We start from the raw sequence: 23,931 nt of genomic DNA, 5'->3' as shown, positions 1-23,931 counted from the left end.
AACTTTTGTGGAGCAGGGCCTTGGGGTGGGCACTAATCCACTCTCCCCGCTTCACAAGAACCCCAATCTGGATTTCCTCACCTTATTCAAGTTCCTAATTATCCATCCACACATCTTTCCAGGGAGATGCACACACTGACCAGCACAGAAAACATACTGAGAATATTTAATTCCTTGAGGTCCCTTTAAGGTGACAGTACTGTCCAACATCTGAGTCTTGGTAATGAGCCTCAAAGCAATGCTCCTGGTACCTTGGCTCCTTCTGCAGTTGTGTTGCGGTCACTCTTTTTATAAGACTGATTTCCTGTGTTATCTGATTCATCTTCCATTTCTCACCAAAAAGCTTCAGCAAGAGTTCTCAGGGTTATGTTTCCTTTTCCATTCTTGAAATCTCTTCTTTATTTTCTCTCAGACATTTCACTTTACCTGCAGAGTTGACCACTTGCCTCTTAATAAGATCTTTACATCCCTTCCTCTTAGAGCACCACAGAAAATTAGAGCAAGTTTAGTGGTGCTGGCTGGATAAGAGTTCCCAAACCTGGGCTTTCCTTATTGCCTCTCACTGGTCTTTCTCTTTCCACTACCCCACCATGGTCATCACATTTCAACATCATCTCTTCTCTTGTTTTGAGCTGTCTTTTGTTTCTGGTGGGGTTTGTTTGTTTTTGCTTTCCTCTAATGCTCAAATCTGTAACAGGATGTGGCTCTCTTTAGGAACTATAGGAACTAAGAACAGGACGAATCAGAAAGTCAGATGATCAGCGTCTTCAGTCAACTTAAATCCATGCAAAAGGCCTCTTGAGCTTAACTTCCATCCCCTAGTTTGGGTCTTTGTGGTCATCTTTCTTTTCTCCTCTGCTCCTACAACTTTACATCCAACCAGTGCACGAATATTTTAGGCAACTAGCATGGACGGGGCACAGAGCACAGAGAGGGAATGGATGTAAAGATAAATTCCCCTGCCCTGGATCTGCTCCAGTGTTCACCTCCTTTCTATACTGTAAAGTTCAACTCTAAACTCAAACTCTTTAGGAAATTATCAGGCTGCCTATAAGACTCAACTAGTACTATCCCCCAGGAGGTCACATAAACCGACACTTTCCTTCTGAAACTCTGCTTTAAACAAAGGCTGTAACTTACACATGTTCACCAAACAAGGAGCACTAAGCCATCCACCTCTGCAGGCACAAACTATTAAGAAGCTAAATCAATATTGAGAAAGTCAACAGATGCTCTAGTGTGTTTGCTGCCTGGAAGAAAACTATTTTTCTTACAAAGTTTTATAGCTCTAAAATGCCAGTTTTAACCTAAAGACATCTCTTTAAAACTCAGTTCGAAGTCCAATCCTTCAGATCCATCCTGGTTGAATATAATAGACATGGTTCAACGGGAATGAAGGGAAATCAATATGTTCCATCAGACTTTTTCGGCTAAAAGGTTGTGACATTTGTGTTATTCCTCAGGATCCAGAGCCACTTTAAAGTGCCCAAGGGTTGTGGAGGCTTTGAGAATCTCTACTAAAAAGTTACATTTTTAATCTGAAAGAAAGTTTGAACCTAAACATGTCCTCAGAATGGCAAGCTATTTCCCCAGCTTTAAGTCAAATTATTCTCCACTTGTATTAACCTAAACTTTAATCTAACATAAAGTTGAACTATGAACTATGTAGCCAGAATTGAAAAAACAAACGTGTGCACTCTAAATCCCATAAGTCCTTAAATCTGATGCTTACTTCGTCATCAGTATAAATAGCATTACTCGGGCTTCCCTGGTGGCGCAGTGGTTGAGAGTCCACCTGCCAATACAGGGGACACCAGTTCGTGCCCCGGTCCAGGAAGATCCCACATGCCGCGGAGCAGCTAGGCCCGTGAGCCATGGCTGCTGAGCCTGCGCGTCCGGAGCCTGTGCTCCTCAGCGGGAGAGGCCACAACAGTGAGAGGCCCGCATACCGCAAAAAAAAAAATAGCATTACTCTGCTACATAAATAAATTAAAGGATGCTAGAAGCAAAACTGTGTAAGTCACTGACACCCTAAAAAGACAGGGTAATTGTATGAAGGCTTTTTCAGTGAGAATGTCAGATCAGGACAAATTCATCCAAACATAAGCTCTATGTTCATAAGAGAAGGCAGCAAAGGCCCAACATTCAAATTGAAGGGGACAATCTTGACTCAACCATTTTCTATTTGTATGACGGTCAACACTGAACTTAGACTCTGTGCCTCGGTCCTCACAAATGTAAAATAGGACTGAATCACACCTACAAGGCATAGGATTGTCATAAGAATGAAGTGGCTTAATACTTGTAAAGCAGTTAGCATGGTTCTAGACACAGGAAACAGAGTAAACATTAACTTCACTGAAATCTTATCCTCAAGTGTTGGGTGAGACTTCAGAATGGATTAAATGAATTCTATTCAGAGCTCCTTGTAAGGACAGAATCTCATTCACCTGATCCTGTTCTGGCATTCCCTATTTTTCCTCATAAGTCTGTGTTCAGCTGGGCCAAATCGCCACCATCCTCCTTAGCTGTCCAAGATCAGTGGTCTGGCTTCTTTATTTTATTTTATTTTTTTTTGCTATTAATGAATTCCTTTGAGAATCTGATAAAAAGCTATAGGGTCCCCTCACTCTGAAGATGCTTATACATACAAAAGGTGAATATAACATGGGACGGAGGTTCACAGATTCTATGAAGCCAGGTTTGGAAGCCTGTTCAAATCTTTACCCCAGATTGCACTTCTGCCTTAACACTACACCTTAGATGATCTATATCCTCTCCTTTAAAGCCTTCTGGGCTCAGAAGCACATCTGTTTACCTGGCTGGAGGTTCTTTGTGGGTGCTGGCGCCGGAAGAGCAGAGGTAGAGGCCCTCGTTGTCGTTGGAGCAGTGGTGACCGTCATTGTTGTTGGTAGAGCAGTAGTGGTCATCATTGGTGGTGGAGTTGTAGTAGTGGTAGTTGGTGGAGTAGTAGTAGTGGTGATCGTTGTTGGTGGAGTAGTATCAATGGTGGTAGTTGGTGGTGGAGCAGTAGTGGTGATAGTTGGTCTAGTGGTAGTAGTAGTAGTCATGGTAGTTGGTGGAGTAGTATTAGTGGTGGTAGTTGGTGGTGGAGCAGTAGTGGTGGTAGTTGGTGGAGTGGTAGTAGTAGTACTCATGGTAGTTGGTGGAGTAGTAGTAGGGGTGGTCATTGGTGGAGTAGTAGTGGTCATTATTGTTGTCGTAGGTGGAGCTAGAAATCAACATGAAAGCAAGGATTCATCAAGCAGCAGGAAACAAGAGTCGTATGCTGGGCCTGTGCACCAACACAACCACTGGGGCTGTCCCCAGGCAGAAGTGAGCACTTATCTCCCATGAACTCGGAGTTCTCCTCATTGGTCAACTAGAATCTGTGACTAAGGAGGCAGTGAAGACATGTTCACAACAAGGAAACAGCTGCATTGAGAGGAGTATATATGGGGAGGTTTGGAGATTTAAAAAATGACACCTGGGATTTGTATCGAACCCCTTTGAAAAGACTAGTCCCACATATCAGATTTATGTATCTTCGTAAACGTCTGTGAGGTAGGGAAAAAAGTCTAGAGCCCGAAGCCATGTTTGTCCTCAGTGGCGTGTGACTAGGACCTAAATAGTAGTTCCCAAGAACCAGAATATTTACCAAATAAATAGCATTCCATTCAGTCAGTCCTAAGGGTACCCCCCCAACAGACCTGCATCCTAAATGTGGATTAATTCACACCATTAACATATGCTAGATAACACAGATGCCTTGTGCATTTGGTTTGAAGGTAGACTAGACCTTTTAAGTTTCCTTCCTTCCTAAGGGATAATAACAAAAGGTAATGACTTTGTCTCTTTCCAGAGTCAGAAATTGTATAGGACTCCAAACCACTTACTGAAGTCCTCAGAGCTACCCAGAGAAAGAACTGCAACTAGGATTAACCCAAAACACAGTGCCTGGCACAAAAGCAGAAATTGTAGGATTGAATCCATAATGTGTACTTTTTTCTCACCAGGCATCTTTTTTGCCCACAAGAAGTATTCTTAATTTTCAACTCTACTAACAATGAATTAGAACCTCAAATCTCTTGAATAGGAGACAATTGGTGTGAAAACTCTTTTGAGGGATTGAAGTCAATTTAATTTGGAAACTAATTTTTGCCTTAAAGAAGAAAAACTTTTTTTCAACAAATATTTATGAGTGTCTATTATGTACAAGGCATTAGTAAATGTTTTAGGCTTTGGGGGTCCTGTGATCTCAGTGGTAATTGTTCAACTCTGTCAGTGTGAAAATAGCCATAGACAGTATATAAACGAATGGGTGTGGCTGTGTTCCAATAAAACTTTATTTATAAAACTGTTGGTGAGCCTGTTTTATAATCTGATCTGGTCCTAGGGCTACAGTTTGCTGACCCTGTTCTAACAGTGTAGTCAGAGGTTTTTAAGAAGAGTGCTATCCAATCTCCTCTCTTCAGTTTGAAATCAAATCTAGACAAAAAGGAAGCAAGCAAAAAAGTCTGATCAAAGGCTATAACAAGGAAGAAACCTAATTGGCTTGTTTAACTAATGTGTCTTCCTCAGTAGTAAGTATTTCCTAAGGAAGAATCTAGGAAACTAAGGGTAGAGGAGCTGCTGAGGAAGAGCCCTAACAGAAGATTGAAAAGTAAGCTGATTCTGTGAAAAGTGCAAGAAAACTTAAGCAAAGAATTGGATTGGAGGCAAAGAGTCACTTTGGCTCATTTAGGGACCCATTTCCCACTGGACAGAGCAGTGGCTTTGTAAATATTCATCTATTAAAGAACTTCTAAGCACTCTCAAAGTCCCCTACTGGGACCTCCCTGGTGGTGCAGTGGTTAAGAATCCACCTGCCAATGCAGGGGACAAGGGTTCGAGCCCTGGTCTGAGAAGATCCCACATGCCACGGAGCAAGTAAGCCGGTGCGCCACAACTACTGAGCCTGCACTCTAGAGCCTGCAAGCCACAACTACTGAGCCCACGAGCCACAACTACTGAAGCCTGCGTGCCTACAGCCCGTGCTCCACAACAAGAGAAGCCACCGCAACGAGAAGCCCACGCACGCAATGAAGAGCAGCCCCCACTCTCTGCAACTAGAGAAAGCCGTGCGCAGCAACTGAAGACCCAACACAGCCAAAAATAAACAAATTAAAACAAAACAAAAAGAAACAAACAAAAAGTCCCCTACTAATTTCTTTATCCTTTTTAAAAAATATTCAGGGCTTCCCTGGTGGCACAGTGGTTAAGAATCCGCCTGCCGATGCAGGGGACACGGGTTCGTGCCCCAGTCTGGGAAGATCCCACATGCCGCGGAGCGACTGGGCCCGTGAGCCATGGCCACTGAGCCTGTGCATCCGGAGCCTGTGCTCCGCAATGGGAGAGGCCACAACAGTGAGAGGCCCGCGTTATCACACAAAATAAATAAATAAATAAATAAAAAATCTTCAGCCAGACTAATCAGATAATTTCACAACTCCAGAAATAATCTCTTCTCCACACGCTGCCTCGTCTCGTGTCTACAGCGCCAGCCTCTTTTGGTTTCCTTAAACTGCCTCCTACATATAGGTTTCCCAGAGTCAGCTATTTGCTGCAGCAGAATTGACTTTATTTTACCTGCCTTTATAAAGGACACAAGCCAAGTACAGACATTGGGAGATTGCAATATCAAGTTCATTTAAATCAAAAAAGAGAGTCATAGCTGATGAAGGCCACAGGTATTGGATTCTGTTGTCAATAGAAGACTTTAGTGGGAGAAGATTCATTAGGAAAGAGCACCAGAAACCAAGAAATCCTGAAGAACCTGCTCCTTTCATCAAATGGCAAGAAAAATTAGGATGTCTACATCAAGGTGGAAAAATGTAAACTTCCCAGATTTTTGGATTTTATGAAATTCTTAAAAGCAACAGGTGAACGTTATTGAGATGCAAATGTTTTCATACTGCAATAAGGCCATTTTATTTTTTCAACAGTCAATTTAGTGATATGGTGTGAAATGTGCTTCAAAAAATCCAAGACAGGACAGAGGGAGGGGGTGAACCTATATAGGCTTATATAATGTTTATGCAATGAGACTGAATTGATGATTGTTAAAGCCAAATGATACATCTACTTGATAGGACCTTATATTACCTATTTTATATGTATGAATTCTCTATAAGTCTTAAAATGTTAAGAAAGGCCACTTAAGAATTCTTCTAAGACATAACCTCAGAGAAAACGGCAGTTCTTCAAGTGGAATAAATTTACCTCCATAAAAATGTTCACTATATTTCACTGTGGAACAGTGAATGTTTTTTCATGAACCAACTAGCATTTTTGAAGCACTGCTTTAGGAGATAGTTTGCTGACTGGGAAGATCTCTAGACTATGGTCTTGAATCAAGGTTAGTCTTTTTAAAAAAATTTTATTTATTTTTAATTTTATTTATTTATGACTGTGTTGGGTCTTAACACTTCATTCTACACAAATAGAAGTTATTCTATTCCAAAAGTTATTAGAAAATAAGATTATAGGAACCTCCTCTTTCCCTATTAAAGGAGGAGAAAGTTAATATCAAACAGAAAACTCTTATCTCTGGGAACCCACAGGAAGTGATCAAAGGAAGGAGGAAGACAAGCTCACCTGGCTTTATACTCAAGTCTACGGTGATTTTTATATCGTTGAACCACCCTCTCTTCTCAACACGGCAACAATACAAGCCACTGTCAGCCTGGGCTGCATTCTCTATGGTCAAAGACACATCCCCTCCACCAATGTTTCCATTTAGCTTATAACGTTTGTCCTTCTGAAAGGTGACACTGTATCCATTAGTCCAGATAATGTCACTTCCGCAGCGACTTAAAGGACATGCCCCTCGGCCCCAGCACATGCTTGTGACTTCTCCACCATAGGTGCAGGATAGCCTGACAGACTGACCCACCACTCCAGTCACTCGTGGGTAAGATGTTACACCATCTGTAAATAAAGAGAAACCTGAGCATGAGGTCTCAATATTTTAGCTTTAATTTCATTCTCATTTTTTTTATATAGCTTATTTGGTTTGTAATCGTCTGACTATATCTTGAGTTTTAAAATTTAGTATAAGCATTTTTCTACGTTGACATATTCTTTAGCAGTGTTACTATTTACTAGGTATATTTGTAGATAAAACATCATATAAATGTTTTTCTGTATTCAGGATTATTTCCTAATAGGAAAAGATTTCCAAGAAAGAAAGTATCGGGATAAAGGGCAGAAATATATTCAGTCTCTTGGTGAATGTGACCAAATTTCCTCCCAAAAGGTTTGAAACAAATGACACTCCAGCAATGCATGAGTGTGTGTGTACTTCATCCTGTGTTTGACAGGTATCTGCTTATTTAATAGGTAATAACATACATGTGGCTTTTCCTCTCCCCTAGATTCAATCACTGTCTCAGGTGAAATCTGTTTTTAAAAGTCTATTGCATTTAAAGTTTTGATTTTCAATTTTTATTGCAATTTTTTAAATTGCTATTGCAAATAGACACCTCACAACCCCTCTTTTAAAAAAAAAAAAAATCAGAGCTAATGTTTTACTTAAAGCATCATTGACTAGAAGGCAGAAGCCTAGTAAACTCTTTAGAAATCAGCTCTTAGAAAAAAGGTTTATAATAGTTTCAGGAGAAACTGAGGCTTATCATGCTTTACGATCAATCCAAAAAATTTAAGTTAGTAAATGACAGCCTTGCAATGCAGGTGGTAAGGTCCACTTACCCAGGTGAAACCAAAAAATTGGAGAATATTCGATCAAATACTAAATTTTGCCTCTTAAAAACAAATAGGCAGGAAAACTCTCTCCTGTGGCAGTGGTTTAAAAAACCCTGCATTGCAAAATGCAGTCTGGGTGGTCCTTGAAAGAAATCTGAGATTCAACAGTTAATCATAGTTAGGACTGAGCTGTGAGTTTGGGAAATGCTCTGGGAATAAAACACTCATTGTTACATAAATTAAGAGCCTATATTTTTCACTGGAATTCTGATAATATTTAATTTTGCTTAATGTCATTTTTGGACTACAAAGGTAATACATGCTAATTATAAAAATTTAAGTTTTAGAAGTATAATTTTAAAATGTACTTTCCTCACATTCCCACCTCTAGAGATTGTTTTTAAAACTTACGATATGTCTATTTCTAAAATTTTCCCCTATCTTGCAGAATGTTTTGAATTAACATATTTTTCTTTTTAAAATTTTTTTTGGCCACACCGGGAGGCATGTGGGATCTTAGTTCCCCAACCAGGGATCATACCCTCGCTCCCTGCTTTGCAATCATGGAATCTTAATCACTGGACCGCCAGGAAAGTTAAAATATTTTCTTTTTAAAAGAAATAGTTGCACATGGTTAAAAAAATCAAAAGGCACAAAATGGTACAATAAAGCACTCGTCTCCTTCCCACCCTATCCCCTTTTCTTTATCCTGTCGCCTTCCACACCGTGATAACAACTGTTACTCTTTCCTACATACACTTGAGTACTTCATGCATACACAACCATCTACCTACTCCTTTTTTTGGTTTCAACACAAATGGCAGCATATGTCATCTTGTACTGCATCGTGCCTTGTTCACCTACCCATAGATTTTATAATTCTTAGCATTTATGCAATTTATTTGGTTTAAGGTGTCAGCCTGGTTCTTTGCTCACTAGTTGACCCCATTACCTTCCAACAAAGCCCAAGAACATCTACCCTCCCCCACCACACCCCCACACCCCCACACTCCCCCTTCCTCAGCGCTTCCAAAGAACAGTCCACCTATTCACTTACCTGTCAGAAGAAGTATGAGGCCCAGGATGGCTACCCACGGATGCATGATGGTATCAGCCTGGAGGAAAGACACAGCACGCTGGTTGGTGTGCCCCCAAACCAGATGGTATCAGAATGAGTCTTAATTCTCAGATTGAAATTTCTCCTTTCACCCTGATGGGGGGAATCACATAAGACTACCTGCTGGAAACAAGACCATGCAAAGGCTTCAGGTCTGTTAGCTCCAGGTGACTGAGGGCTCTGCCCCTCCCAACAGAAAGGCAAAGGTGTCATCTGAAGCAGTCCCCTCTTCCCCAGCTCCTTTCCTATACTTAGAGTCCAAACTGACTCCAGGTGCTGACCGAGGAGATAAGGGAGCAAACAGGAAGGAAACCAGAGGCCGGCTTAGTCAAGGACACCAGAGCAAAGCCCAGACTTCCCGTGGCAAAGGTGCACTTACCCTTTGCCTCGAAGAGGAGAGTCAACTGGCCTTCTGGCGAGGGCAGGGGACTTCCTTCCTGCTCTGTGGCCACAATGGCTAGTCCCCAGCCTCAGTCAAATTGTCAAGTGCCCACTGATATAAAAACGCACAACATGAGAGTCGTGAGTTTCGGTTTTCTTTGGGGACTTACTGAGGACTATCTATGGCCCAGGAAGCTGCCTTTCAGAGAGTTCTGAGGAACCTCTCCCAAGAGACAGAGGTGGAGAGATAAGCATATATATGATTTTGGAGAAGTACAATCAGGCACACATCTCGGTAGAAGGTCGCCGCTGGTCACAAGGAACAGATATCTCAGTTAATGACTAGTGCTTTTCTAAGTACGGGAAGATGAAAGAAATTTGGATTCATAAAATTTTCTCCTGAAAATATCTAACTATCTGAAGGCCTGTTCAACCAGTTTTCCCAGAGCACAGAGTGCCATTCCTGATCATTGCCCTGAACTCCTTTCAGGGTGTATTGAACATCAGTGGCTACAGTGGCTAGTAACTTAACTCTCATAGAACCAGATGGAGAGTGACACTGTTTAGCTGGCAGTGCCCCCTCATGGTTATAAATTCAATCATTATTTGGGAGGCAATTCAGGATCATTTTATCCCATGGTGCTAAGAATACTCTTTCCTCGGGCTTCCCTGGTGGCGCAGTGGTTGGGAGTCCGCCTGCCGATGCAGGGGACGCGGGTTCGTGCCCCGGTCCGGGAAGATCCCGCGTGCCGCGGAGCCGCTGGGCCCGTGAGCCGTGGCCGCTGAGCCTGCGCGTCCGGAGCCTGTGCTCCGCAAAGGGAGAGGCCACAGCAGTGAGAAGCCCGCGTACCGCAAAAAAAAAAAAAAAAAAAAAAAAAAAAGAATACTCTTTCCTCAGTCAGGCCAGGGTACTGTTGATCCTGTTTGCTATTATTGGACTAGGCACTGCTAATAGTAGCTAAAAGTCTCTGGACCACCTGTCTTACTAGTCTGTTATGGTCCAGGCAAAGATTCCCTCTTGTTGCTTCTTCCCATATCGAGAGTTACACTATTACAATCTTGAGTTCATAAAGAAATATATATATATATATATATGTGTGTGTGTCAATCATTTCAAGTTGCCTAGTCATCATTTTTATCAGAGGCTCAGTCACACGTTTGGTAATGCAAGAAACAACAATCTTGTATGCAGAATACAAATAATATAGCTAGTAGCATTAATAGGGTCATAAGTAAATATTTAACCCAAGAGCTTCCATTAGGTGCAGTCCAGTATATTCCCAGCTCATCTGACTCAGTCTCTCCTGTACCAATTGACCTTAAAAGTAATGAAATATTGGTATTGTTCATAAGGCACCCAGCCTAATTTCCTAGTGTTATAAGGCTGATTATCCTTAGTTTAACTGTTCCCATATAAGGGAGCTTTTAAACTTAGATGACTTAAATAGTCTGGTGGTAGTCATATAAATCCACCCCATAACTGAAGGAGGGTCCCTCCTAATAAATGGGAAGTTATATTCTTTGACTGAAATTTAGCTTGTTCTTATTGAGCTTGAGTAACTTTAAAAGAAAATGCATATGTATAGCCATGGTCAGAGCAAGTACCATTGATTGGCCAAGTGAGAGGGTCCCATCTAGTAATATCAATACAGCTCAAACAGAACTATAACTTCTTTCTTCTAAAATAAAGTTCCTAAGGGCCATCCATTTAGAGCCTTGGAGAGGAGAAATTCACCAAGGTAAGCCAGAAATACTGGATGTAGGTAATTGACCATAAACCCAACAATTGGATTAATTTCTAAACTCTGTGTAGAATTTATGCCCATGATAGAAAAACATGGATTTGGGCAAAAGTCCAAGAAATTATTATAAAGAATTATATTATATAATTATATTCATATTTCTATAATTTTAATTGTATGATATTATTATCTAATGTAATTATTATATTGAAAACATGATAAATAATCATATGGGTCAGGTCTGGCATCTAGGAATAGCCATCTACTTCTGATGTTGTCTTCTTCTTGTCTTGGTGTGAGTGCAGTTTCTCCTCTGTTTGAGCATTGTTTTTATGGGGTTTTTTTTTTGTGGTACGCGGGCCTCTCACTGTTGTGGCCTCTCCCACGGCGGAGCGCAGGCTCCGGACGCGCAGGCTCACCGGCCATGGCTCACGGGCCCAGCCGCTCCACAGCATGTGGAATCTTCCTGGACCAGGGCACGAACCCGTGTCCCCTGCATTGGCAGGCGGACTCTCAACCACTGCGCCACCACGGAAGCCCTGAGCATTGTTTTAAGGTGAGTTTGAGGTCAGCAGTTCTCTCTGTAGGCCAGTCAAGTGCAGGGGCCCTTTTTAAGTGGAAAATATGAATCCAAAAGTAAATTTCTTTCAGTCTTTCTGTGTGTGAGCTAGTTAAGAGTACCTGATAAGGGTTCTTCCATCTAGGTTGGAGGTAATCCTTTAAATGATGCCTTTTCCAATATGCATAATCTTCTGATTATAGTTCATGGGGCATCTGATCTTCATCCAAAGACAGATTACTGTGATAAGCTTCAGAAACAAACTTAGAGTCTTTTTAATAATTCAGTTAAACTTTACAATAATGTAATGTAACAACAGGGGGCTATCTGGTAAGTGAGTCTTAGGCAGTAAATACAGACCTCAATTAACAACACTAGAATTTAATATCCACTGAAACATAATTTTTCTCTCTAAAATTACCCTGATTTCTATCAAATATAGCCAGATTAAGAGTAATTTGTTTGCAGAAATAAGTCTGGTTTCAATAAACTTGGCCTGATTATTTACATAAGTGTAACTGATCACATGGGCTCTTTTTAAAAATTGGCTTTGCTGGAACTTTTTATAAAGAATCTCAGATTTCATTTTTAAAAGGCTTCTCAAGCCCAGAAAAGCCAACCCAAGGGCTTGCCATCAGATCCCACCTACAATATCTACAGATTTGGGTGAATTCCTCTCTTCTCAAGGTCCCAAAATATCTTCAGATTCCTGAATCTGTCAGGAGGTGGCCTCCCTTATTCACTTGATAAGGCTGCTAGTAACATAAGGGTTTTACAGTTTTGGAGGGATCAGGTAGAAAGAAAAGATAAATGTTTCAATTCTGCTTACAAAGGTATCATTTACCAAATTACTGTAAGTCATAATTAGCTTAAAGGGAAAGGTTTCCTTATATCTGGAAAACAGATTAAAAGGCAGTAATATTTCAGAAAAAAAATTATAACCATATTGATCAGTTCACTGAGTCCTCTGTAACTAATTTTTGATCTTTTGTTAACAGTTTTATGAAGAGTTTTACAAGCCTGTGCTTGTCAAAAGTCCTTTCTATGAATTTTCTTTAAGATGAAGCATTTTTGCAAAGGCATCAGAGTCAAACAATAACTGTCTATGAATGACAAGATTTTAAAAGGCATGGTTAAAGATCTGATTGCAAAAACTACAATGAGATATCACCTCACACCAGTCAAAATGGCTATCATCAAAAAATCCACAAACAATAAATGCTGGAGAGGGTGTGGAGAGACAGGAACCCTCCTACACTGTTGGTGGGAATGTAAATTGGTACAGTCACCATGCAGAACAGTATGGAGGTTCCTTAAAAAAACTAAAAAGAGAGCTACCATATGACCCTACAATCCCACTCTTGGGCATATATCTGGAGAAAAACATGGTCCGAAAGGGTACATGCACCCCCAATGTTCATTGCAGCACTGTTTACAATAGTTAAGACATAGAAGCAACCTAAACGTCCATTGATAGAGGAATGGATAAAGAAGATGTGGTACATATATACAATGGAATATTACTCAGCCATTAAAAAGAACGAAATAGTGCCATTTGCAGCAACATGGATGGACCTAGAGATTGTCATACTGAGTGAGGTAAGTCAGATGGAGAAAGAGAAATATCATATGATATTGCTTATATGCGAATGTAAAAAGAAATGATACAAATGCAAGTATTTACAAAACAGAAACAAACTCAGACTTAGAGAACAAACTTATGGTTACACGGGAGAAGGGTGGAGGGAAGGGATAGTTAGGGAGTTTGGGATTGACATGTACACACTGCTATATTTTAAAAGGATAACCAACAAGGACCTACTGTATAGCACAAGGAACTCTGCTCAATGTTATGTGGCAGCCTGGAGGGGAGTTTGGGGGAGAATGGATACATGTATATGTATGGCTGAGTTGCTTTGCTGTGCACCTGAAACTACCACAACTTTGTTAATTGGCTATATGCCAATATAAAATAAAAAATTTAAAAAAAATCGATCTGATTGTGATGCAATTGGCAAAGAAACTTGTTTCATAACATTTTAAGATAATAATCAGAGTTATGACTGATAACATTTTACTAAGAAATACCAGGTTTTTAGGAATTCCAATAATTTCTAGAATATCTATATTAATAACATTTCTCCCTAAAATATAGCCTAAGAATGTTTATCACAACCCATTTGAAATGTTTCCTATGTAATTTAACATACCGAATAAGCCTAATTAGTTTAATATTTCTCTCTTTATTAAGGAGAGAAAACAATTCCCTTGAGGTATTCCAGGGTCTTTTGGAAAACCTCAAAGTTAGCTAGAGGTCAAATAAACTTCAATTAGAATGTGATCTTTGGGAAGTTTGCCAAAAATATCAAAAGACTTTAAAACACCTGGCATCATAGTTCACTGTGAAACAAATCTCATTCTCTTAACCAAGAGACAATAAAAGATTTCAAAGGCAAATACAGAAAGTTATAACAAATTACTTAAAACATAAGGAAATTTACAATCTGTTATAAAAAGCAGATCAATATTCTAAGAAAACACTTCCCTTTTAATACAGAAAAAAACAAATTCAGGTTTTGTACCATTTTACCTTTAATACAGAAATTCATTTGCTCAATTAAATTTATTCTAATCTTAGTTCTGACCACACAAAAAATTCCCCTCTAAAGTTTCTTGGGCTTCCCTGGTGGCACAGTGGTTGAGAGTCCGCCTGCCAATGCAGGGGACACAGGTTCGTGCCCCGATCCGGGAGGATCCCACGTGCCGCCGAGCGGCTGGGCCCGTGAGCCATGGCCGCTGAGCCTGCACGTCCGGAGCCTGTGCTCCGCAACGGGAGAGGCCACAACAGTGAGAGGCCCGCGTACCGCAAAAAAAAAAAAAAAAAAAGTTTCTTATTTTTTCTCTCAAACCTTCTAAAATTTTCTATACCCATATTAATTTGTCTCTTCTTTCCCATTTAGAAATAACTAGCATTAAGACAAAATTATTTTCTTTTTCCTTAACAAAATGCATTTCTATTTCTTATACCTTCTTTATTCTTGCATACAAAGATGTTTTCCATATTAACTTAGTAGTCTAATTACATATATTAATTAGAATTTTCATCTTTTAAAAACCTTAATTTCTAGTGAAAACTAAGAAGTAAGCAATTATGAACTGTCTTTTACATTAGCATTCTGTAGATTAGCAAATTTTAAATACTACTTATAATTTCTAAAAAACATGTGATTTCTTAAAGAAAATGTCTCCAAATGTACGTGGCACCAAATGTGTTTATTAACAGTCCTAAATATCTTTAATTTCTCTGCAAAATGATGCCTATGTTCAGTAATTAATGTTCCACTTACCTTATTTTATTTGGGAAGGACATCGATATTTAATACATTTCCATCACTTAACTTAATTTAACAAAACTCTGAAGTTTCAAGTTACCAAATATCTAGAGAGACTATTTTCAAGTAGACATTCCTGAAACATAATTATTTCTAAAGAGTTTACCTAAAAGTTCTTATCTCATTTATATTTAATAGACATAAAAAATTTCATCATACCAAGTTATTTTTCTTGCTGACAGATATAAGAACTTATTCTAGTAAATCTAGGTACAATAAAAGTATTATATTTATGTTGATGGCTCTAAAGACATGTCTATATTAATTAAACCAACAAGCTCTAACTTTTATACCAAATATTAACTTAATATTGAATATTTCCCAGTTCACATGAACCTAAAATTCATCGGGGCTAGTTTATTATATATTTCTGAGAATTTATATAAGCACTTAATTTCCTTTAAGTCAATTAAAGAGAGCTCATTTACAAATTAATTTTGTAATACTCTCCAGAGGTAGAGACCTATCATATCTACAAGGCACACACAGACATGTAGCTTCAACTTAAAAACTTAGTCAGAAATCAGTTATTACAATATAAAACTCACTAGTTTTTAAATAACAGTTGGGATAAGTTATTTACTTGCTGGAATTTAAAAAAGCCTTTTCCCCTTTTTTCTCAGTTTCAGGAATTGAAGCTGGTCTAGATAAGATAATAGATCCTGAGAGCCCTGGTAGAACATTTACATCTCAAGGCACAGGGAGAGAAATGCAAGCTTCTCCTAGAAGGACTTGTTCCCTAGAGTCAGAATTCTTTAAAGATGTAGGCTGACATTCTGAAGCCCCTACTTTAGGAAAGACCTTAGGCCAGCTTCCCACCTAATCACCCAGTCCAGACTGCTCCAGGCTCTTTCAACCAAAGTCCTCCAATATCTTTCAACTGGGTGGGGGTGGGGACAGTTAGGGGCAGGTACCTATTATACACCACCCAATAAAACTCAGGATCATCAACCGATTATCAGGAGATCTGAGAACCAGAAAGGCCTACTCAAATTCATCTGGCGACGCTGAGGAGGCAGACAGACAGAAGGGCAATGGGGCCTGCTGGTACCAAGGGCTCTGGATCCTAAGTTCAGGCAAAGGAGAGAAGTCTGCTCTGCATCCCTTCATGGTCCTCATAACTGTCAACTGAAACAAAAATGCACAATGTGCCTGTGAGTTTGTGTTTTATTTGGGGACTTAATGAGGACCAGGAGACAAGCCTCTCAGAGAGCTCTGAGGAAGTGCTCCAAAGAGGTGGCCTTGTGGGGAGGGGAGGTCGGCATGTTTGTGATTTTGGAGCCGTGCAGTCAAGCACACGTCTCGGTAGAAGGTTGCTAGTCACAAGGAATAGCTATCTCAGTTAATGATTTTAGTGCTTTTCTAAGGTCGGAAAGATGAAAAAAAATTTGGATTCATAAAATTTTCTCTTAAAGATATCTATCTGAAGTCCTGTTCTGCCAGTCTCCACAGAGCACAGAGTGCCTCATTCCTGATCTCTGCCGCAACTCCTTTCAGGGTGTGTTGAAGGTCAGCAACTGTAGTGACTACTGCCTCAATTCTTGTAGAGCCAGGTGGGGAGCGACATTCTTTAGATGACACAAGAATTAAGCAAAAATGCAAATCATCATACCTCACCATTCATGCTACAGGATGCAATGTCGCAGACCACATCTTACTGAGTGATATCAGGAGAATGTTTCAGGAAGCAGAGTCTGGACTAGACTTGGGTTCAGATCCCAGCTCTCCCACTTATAAAGCTGGGTATCCCTGTGAGTTATGGAGTTCCTCCAAGCCTTGATTTCTTCCTCTGGAAAATAGCACTAAAAATACTTGCTCTATCTCCCTCAGAGACTTTTCATTATGAGCAAAAGGGCTGTGGGAGAACTTAAACTAAAAAATATGCACTGATACTAGCTAAGGTTTTTGGAGAATTTACTGGGTAGCAGCCTCTGTGTCAAGCGCCCACATGAATTTAATCTTCACAGAACCCCTTAGGTGGGTGCTGTTATTAACCCCATTCATGGAAGAGGAAGCTGAGGCTTCCAGAGGTTAAATGAGCCTAGATTCCAGATGAGGTCTTCTGACTTTTGCTCTTAATCATTAAACCATACAAACAAGTATAAGCCTGGCTAGTGTTTCATTAACTCTCCTTCTGGTCTAAAGATTCATTAATTTCCTCTCAGGGAGGCACTAGTGCTCTGTTTCTAGGCTTCTTGCAGCTCATGACAGGCCTCCTGGAGAAGCTGACGATGGCCTTGGCATCCTGTGGTCATGGGTCCTGTACTGCCCAGAAATGTGAACCCTGCTCTCTAGTGGCCTCTGAACTCGGAAGAGGCCTAAAGCCTGATGCTGTAAACTGGAGGCCCAAAGACTATATCTGGCCTGCAGAAGTACTTTGTTCACGGTGTTTAAAATTTTATTTCTTAATTAATAGCCAAAATTTAAAAATCCGGAGAGCTCACGTGAGAACTCAGCTTTTTGTTTTTTGTGAAATAAAATGAGATGGCAACATGCGGCCTGTACCACACTTTCACCTTAGAGCATGCCCCCTCCAGCTTGCCCCTGCACCAGCCCTGCCTGGGGGTGCTTCAGTCTCTGAAGAAGGCCTTGGATGGAGGAGGCCCCTGCCTTAGACCTTCCTCCACCTACTTGAACACAATCCCCCTCCTGTCGCTGGGCCTTCACACAGGCTGTCCCCTGAACTATTTGCTGAAAATCACCTCTTCCATAAAACCGAGAGGTATGACCATATGTCTTTAATAGCCCTCCTAGCTTTACAATGCCATGCACTTGAATTCAACTAGGTAACAAGAGGCGTTCTCCCAAGGAATAAGCATATTTCTGGATACCTGCTTTCATCTTGTTCTCTGCCTTTATACACTTGGAGGGGACACTACTGACCCCACTTCAATCACCACCGAAGGTCTGGGGGGAAAATTCTGAAATGCCTCATGCAAAAATAGGCCATGCCTTATTCATTTGGGAGACAAAATATTTTATGGCTACTTTTGTTACACTCTCAGACTTGGCCAAAGCCCAGTAGATCAGTGATAAAAATTTTCTAATTTAATTCAATTCTACCACGCTTATTATTAATATATTGAGGCTAACAAGGCATGATTCAACACACCAAGGATGAAAAAAATCTAGAATTGTGCAATCAGGCAGAGACACAGGTAAGCAAGCAACTAACAAAATTGAGCAGAATGATGTAAACGATAAATATATAATCAGACTGTGTCACTCCTCAACTTACAGCCCTCCTATGTTTCTTTCAGGAAAAAAAAAATCTAACTCTTTACCCAGATACAAAGCCCCAGTGATCTGGCCCCTGCCAACATCTCAGATTTCTTCTACCACTCTCTCCCTGCCCACAGGGCTCCAGCCACATGGGTTTCCTTCAAATGTATCCTTACTTTTGGACCTTTTCCCTACCAGTGCTTCTGCCTAGTTCCCCATTCCTTCACCCCATCATTTTCGGATTTCTTCCCTTCATTCTGATCCCTGCTTAAGTGTCACTTTCTCAGACATTCCCCTGGTCCCTCTATCTAAAGTAGCCAACCAGTCACTGTCTAAGTTCTCTACATTTATTACCTTGCTTCCTGTGATATATACTGTGTACGTGTGTGTGTGTGTGTGCGTGAGATCCATCTCTCTTCCCTCTTGTACAGTGATATCCAATAGAACTGTCTGTGATGCTAGAGTTATTCTATATGGGTGTCATGCAAGCACTTGTAATGTGGCCAGTACAACTAAGGAATTAATTTTTTTTTCCATTTAACTTGATTTACCTTTAAGTTTAAATAGCCAAACATGGCTACTGTGTTGGACAGCACTCAACACTAGACCATAAACCCCTTCAAGGCAGGCCTCCCCCTTTCATTCTCTGCTCTATCCCTGAAAACTTCTTAGGGACCCAACAGGTATCAACTGAATAAATTATGGAAGCACAAAGGCATGGGGGGAGAGACCGTTCACTGATTGAGGGGGTGAGAGGGAGGAATGGGAGGAAATCTCTTTAAAAAGTGACAGGTGAGCTTCACAGCTGGAGAATGGGGAAGGGGTAGAGGGTGTTTTAAGTGGAGGAAATGATGAGCAAGCACCAAGATAGGGACACAGAACCAAGACTCTGAGATGTGAAATAACTGTACAATTCCATAGGATTGGATTTTCTGACAAGCCCATCTCCCACGAGAGCCCCCACTATGTCCTAAAGCCTCCCAAACAGCACAATGGATTTTTTTGTTTTTTAATTTGAGCTATTCAACCTCCATCAATCGCTACTCTTTAGAGTCAATTTTGTGACCCTTAGAAGGATACATCCCAGTTGAGGCATAGGCTCCGGCAGCAAACATGAATTTCCAGCTGCTTACTCCACAGGAAAAGGAGCCCCAGTGCAGGCACAGAGGAGTGATGGGGTCAGGCTCACCTTTGAGAAGGAGTGCTGGGGCTGCTAGGGTGAGAAGCATGAGGACCTGTCAGGAGGCTACTGTAGTATTTCAGGAGAGAGGAGGAGAGAGCAGCTCAGGCTCTGAATGTTTCAAAACAGCAGGATTTCCTGCAGGGTGTGGAGTAGCAGCCTAAAGATGACTGCAAGCGATTTTGGCCTGAGCAACTGGAAAGACTGGAGGTGCCACCAGCTAAGACACGGGAAGGTGTGTGTAACACAGTTTGGAAGGAAACATTGTGGATTTTGGACATGTTGAGTTTGAGATTTCTTAGACACCCAAGTGGAGACTGTTAGAGTCCAGGAGAGGGGTCTGGGCTCAAGGTACATATTTGAGAGTCATCGGCATAGAAATGGGATTTTAAAGCCATGAACCAGAGTTGATGCTCAGGGAATGCCCTCGGCTTAGGGACTAGGTCCTGCGGCCTTCTGCAAAAGGTGGAGGTGGAAGAGGCACCAACACACACACAGAAGCAAACCAAGGAAGTAGGAGGAAAGGTAAAAAGTAAATGGGATCCTTGTGCAGCCAAATAAGCAAATGCATTAACAAAGAGGCAATGATCATGAATCAAATGCTGCAAAGGCAAGGGATGAGATTTGCCTATAGGACAGAGCAACATGGAAATCATTAATGACCTTGATAAAAGCAGTTTCTGTGAAGAGTAGTTGAATGATTGTTCATTTTCCCTATGTATGTTACATCTCAGGAAAAAGGTTTAATGGAATGTGAAAGTCAAAAGAGAATTAAAAATTGAAGACAGGGAACTCTTTCAAGGAGTTTTGCATCCAAAAACTAATAAGAATAAGGAAGGGGAAGTTTGGAATTAGGGTCAAGAGAAAGTTTTTTTAAGATGATAAAAATAACAGCATGTTTGTATTATCTGGAGATTACTCAGTGGAAGAAGAAGTATTGATTTGGGAGAGGTAAAATGTGTGGAGCAATAGAGGGACAGAATTCATAGTCCAATTAGGGAATGCTGCTTTGACATGACCAGGGATAGCACATCGGACTAGGGACTCAAGCATGACCATTTGGAAGCACTGAGCTGCCACTGGATGTAGGGGTCATGAAAGCAAGACCAGCCCAAGAAGCCCACGCTCTCCAGCTACCTGCAGCTGCCGGCTATGGGGGAGAACCCACATCTGAGGATAGCTATTTTTTAAACCTTCTCCAGTATCTAAATAATCCAATCAATTATCTTCCCCACCTTAAAGCATTCAATGGTTTCCCAAGGCCAAATTCCAAACTCTAAAAGCTGCCCACCTTCCCAAACTGGCCACACCCTTCTATGCCAAGCCTCACAAAACTCCAACCAAGTCAAACTTTTGTACTTGCTAATCTTTGCAAGATCAAGTTTCTAACACATACAAGAATACTACCAAATCCGCAAAAGGCAGAAGCCAATACTAGGCTCCTCCTTCACACTTTACACATATTTTAAATGTACAAATCACAGACGTCGATGAACAAAACTGCTAATATAGCTATGCTCTAGACACACATACTCCCATTTCCATGATATTGTATAACACCCATCTAACAGATGAGAGGCTCAGCAAATGGATGCATTTCCTCTAAGTCACACAGCTTTCTTTCTTTTGGTGGGGGGGGCCCTGCCATGTGGCATGCAGGATCTTACTTCCCTGACAAGGGATCGACTCCATGCCCCCTGCAGTGGAAGCTTGGAGTCCTAACCACTAGACCGCCAGGGAATTCTCCACACAGCTTTCAAGAGAGCCTCAATAAGTATGCCTTCCTCCAAAGGTACCACTCCATTCTGCTGAGGTTTCTTTTTCCTCTCTGCTCCCCTCAATGATGTTGCCCAGGAAAAGCTTAAACAATTCTGATGTGTAAGTCCATGATTCCATTTAAATGAGAACCTATCTCCCAAGAAACCCAAATCTATTTTATATGAATTACCCCAATTTCTATTGGCTCAGTCATCATTGTCCTAAGACCCCATATAATACCGAGAAAGTTCAAGCAGCAAAGTTCCAGTTTTCTCTTCAGCATAAGTTTCCAGAGGATTTACTTACCAGTGAGTTAGGAGGTAGTTTTCCAGCTCCTCTGGTGGTCTGTCACTGATTCCTTCTCTTTTCTCTTTATGGATAAAGATGGAATTCTATTCCTTATCTCTTTGCCACACCTTTACATAAGAATGTTGGGAAGTATCTTTAAAAGTCAAGCTTCTCCAGTCTGTCAGTCTTTTTGCTGGATTTGATCCACTTACTAAATAGATTACCAGGAGATCTTAGTGAGCTGGAAGAGTATTTGTTCTCTGCTAGGCTGCTTTTATTTTTTATTGAAGTATATTTGATGTACAATATTATATAAGTTACAGGTGTACAATGCAGTGATCCACAATTTTTAAAGGTTATAATCCATTGAGTCCTTATAAAATATTGGCTACATTCCCTGTGTTGTACAATATATCCTTGTAGCTTATTTTATACCTAATAGTTTATACCTCTTAATCTCCTGCCCCTATATTGCCCCTCCCCTTTTCCCTCTCTCCACTAGTAACTACTAGTTTGTTCTCTATATTTGTGAGTCTGTTTTCTTTTTGGTTATATTGACTAGTCTGTTTTATTTTTTAGATTCCACATATAAGTGATATCACAGTATTTGTCTTTCTCTGTCTGACCTATTTCACTTAGGATAATACCCTCCAAGTCCATCCATGTCATTGCAAATGGCAAAATTTTATTATTTTTTATGTCTGAGTAGTATTCCATTGTGTGTGTGTGTGTGTGTGTGTGCGTATATATATATATATATATATATATATATATATATATATACGCACACACACACACACACACACACACCATATCTTCTTTATCCATTCATCTGCTGATGGACACTTAGGTTGCTTCCATATCTTGGCAACTGTAAATAATGTTGCTATGAATATGGCAGTACATGTTATCTTTTTGAATTATTGTTTTTGGTTTTTTTTCAGATTTATACTAAGGAGTGGAATTGCCGGGTCATATGGTAGTTCTATTTTTAGTTTTTTAGAAACCTCCATACTGTTTTTCACAGAGGTTGCACCAATTTACATTCCCACCAACAGTGTATGGGGTTCTCTTTTCTCCACATCCTCACCAACATTTGTTGTTGTTGTTGTTCTTTTTGACAATAGCCATTCTGACAGGTGTGAGGTGACACCTCATTGTGGTTTTGACTTGCATTTCCCTGATGATAAGCAATGTTGAACATCTTTTCATGTGCCTATTGGGCAACTGCATGTCCTCTTTGGAAAAATGTCTATTCAGATCTTCTGCCCTTTTTTTTTTTTTTTTTTTTTTTTTTGCGGTACGCGGGCCTCTCACTGCTGTGGCCTCTCCCGTTGCGGAGCACAGGCTCCAGACACGCAGACTCAGCGGCCATGGCTCACAGGCCCAGCTGCTCCATGGCATGTGGGATCTTCCCAGACCAGGGCACAAACCCATGTCCCCTGCATCGGCAGGTGGACCCTCAACCACTGCGCCACCAGGCAAGCCCTGCCCATTTTTTAATATGGCTGTTTTTTTGATGTTGAGTTGTATGAGTTGTTTATATATTTTGGATATTAAGCCCTTATTGGTCATATCATTTGCAAATATTTTCTCCCATTCACTATGTTGTCTTTTTGTTTTGTAATGGTTTCCTTTGCTGTGCAAAAGCTTTTAAGTTTAATTAGTTCCCATTTGTTTATTTTTGCTTTTATTTCTGTTGCCTTAGGAGTAGATGCAAGAAAATATTGCTATGTTTTATGTCAAAGAGTGTTCTGCCCATGTGTTCCTCTGGGACTTTTATGGCTTCTGGTCTTACATTGAGGTCTTTAACCCATTTTGAGTTTATTTTTGTATGTGGCATTAAAGAATGTTCTAACTTCATTCTTTGACATGTAGCTGTCCAGTTTTCCCAGAACCACTTATTGAAGACTGTCTTTTCTCCATTGTATATTCTTACCTCCTTTGTCATAGATTAATTGACCATAAGTGTGTGGATTTATTTCTGGGCTCTCTATTCTCTTCCATTGATCTATGTGTCTATTTTTGAGCCAGTACCATAGTGTTTTGATTACTGTAGCTTTGTAGTATAGTCTGAAGTCAGGGAGTGTGATTCCTCCACCTCTGTTCTTCTTTCTCAAGACTCTTTTGGCAATTTGGGGTCTTTCATATTTCCATATAAATTTTTTAATTGTTTCTAGTTCTTTGAAAGCTGCCATTGGTATTTTGGTAGGGATTGTATTGAATCTGTAGATTGCATTGGGTAGTATGATCATTTTAACAATATTAATTCTTCCAATCCAAGAACACAGTATAACTTTCTATCTGTGTCATCTTCAGTAGTTTTCCAAGTACAGGTTTTTCACCTCCTTAGGCAGTTTTATTCCTAGGTATTTTTATTATTTTTGATGTAGGATGTTTTCAAAAGATTCAATACAGGTCTTAATTTGGGGTCAGACTCTAGGCCTGAAAAGTCATATGGACTTTGACACTGTTTATACATGAAGGGACCTTTAACTACCTGGAGCCAAACCCCTTGATTTATATGTGAATAAACTGAGGACCAAAGA

The 23,931-nt window shown here is 40.4% G+C and overlaps 1 protein-coding gene across 1 annotated transcript in view; it reads right to left on the bottom strand.

Annotated features, from left to right (window-relative positions):
- LOC131756124 (T-cell immunoglobulin and mucin domain-containing protein 4) overlaps window positions 1-9,037 on the bottom strand; it is a 104,816-nt gene extending 95,779 nt beyond the window's left edge. Inside the window, exons 1-3 of the transcript XR_010840292.1 lie at window positions 8,801-9,037; window positions 6,637-6,969; window positions 2,819-3,232 (exon numbers count right to left, since the gene is read on the bottom strand). The gene's annotated coding sequence lies outside the window, so the exon portion shown is untranslated. The remainder of the gene's footprint in view (window positions 1-2,818; window positions 3,233-6,636; window positions 6,970-8,800) is intronic.
- Window positions 9,038-23,931: the final 14,894 nt, after the last annotated feature.

This window comes from Kogia breviceps, chromosome 4, assembly GCF_026419965.1.
Source record: "Kogia breviceps isolate mKogBre1 chromosome 4, mKogBre1 haplotype 1, whole genome shotgun sequence".
Taxonomy (NCBI): Eukaryota; Metazoa; Chordata; class Mammalia; order Artiodactyla; family Physeteridae; genus Kogia; species Kogia breviceps.
This window is presented reverse-complemented; position numbering and strand designations above follow the sequence as displayed.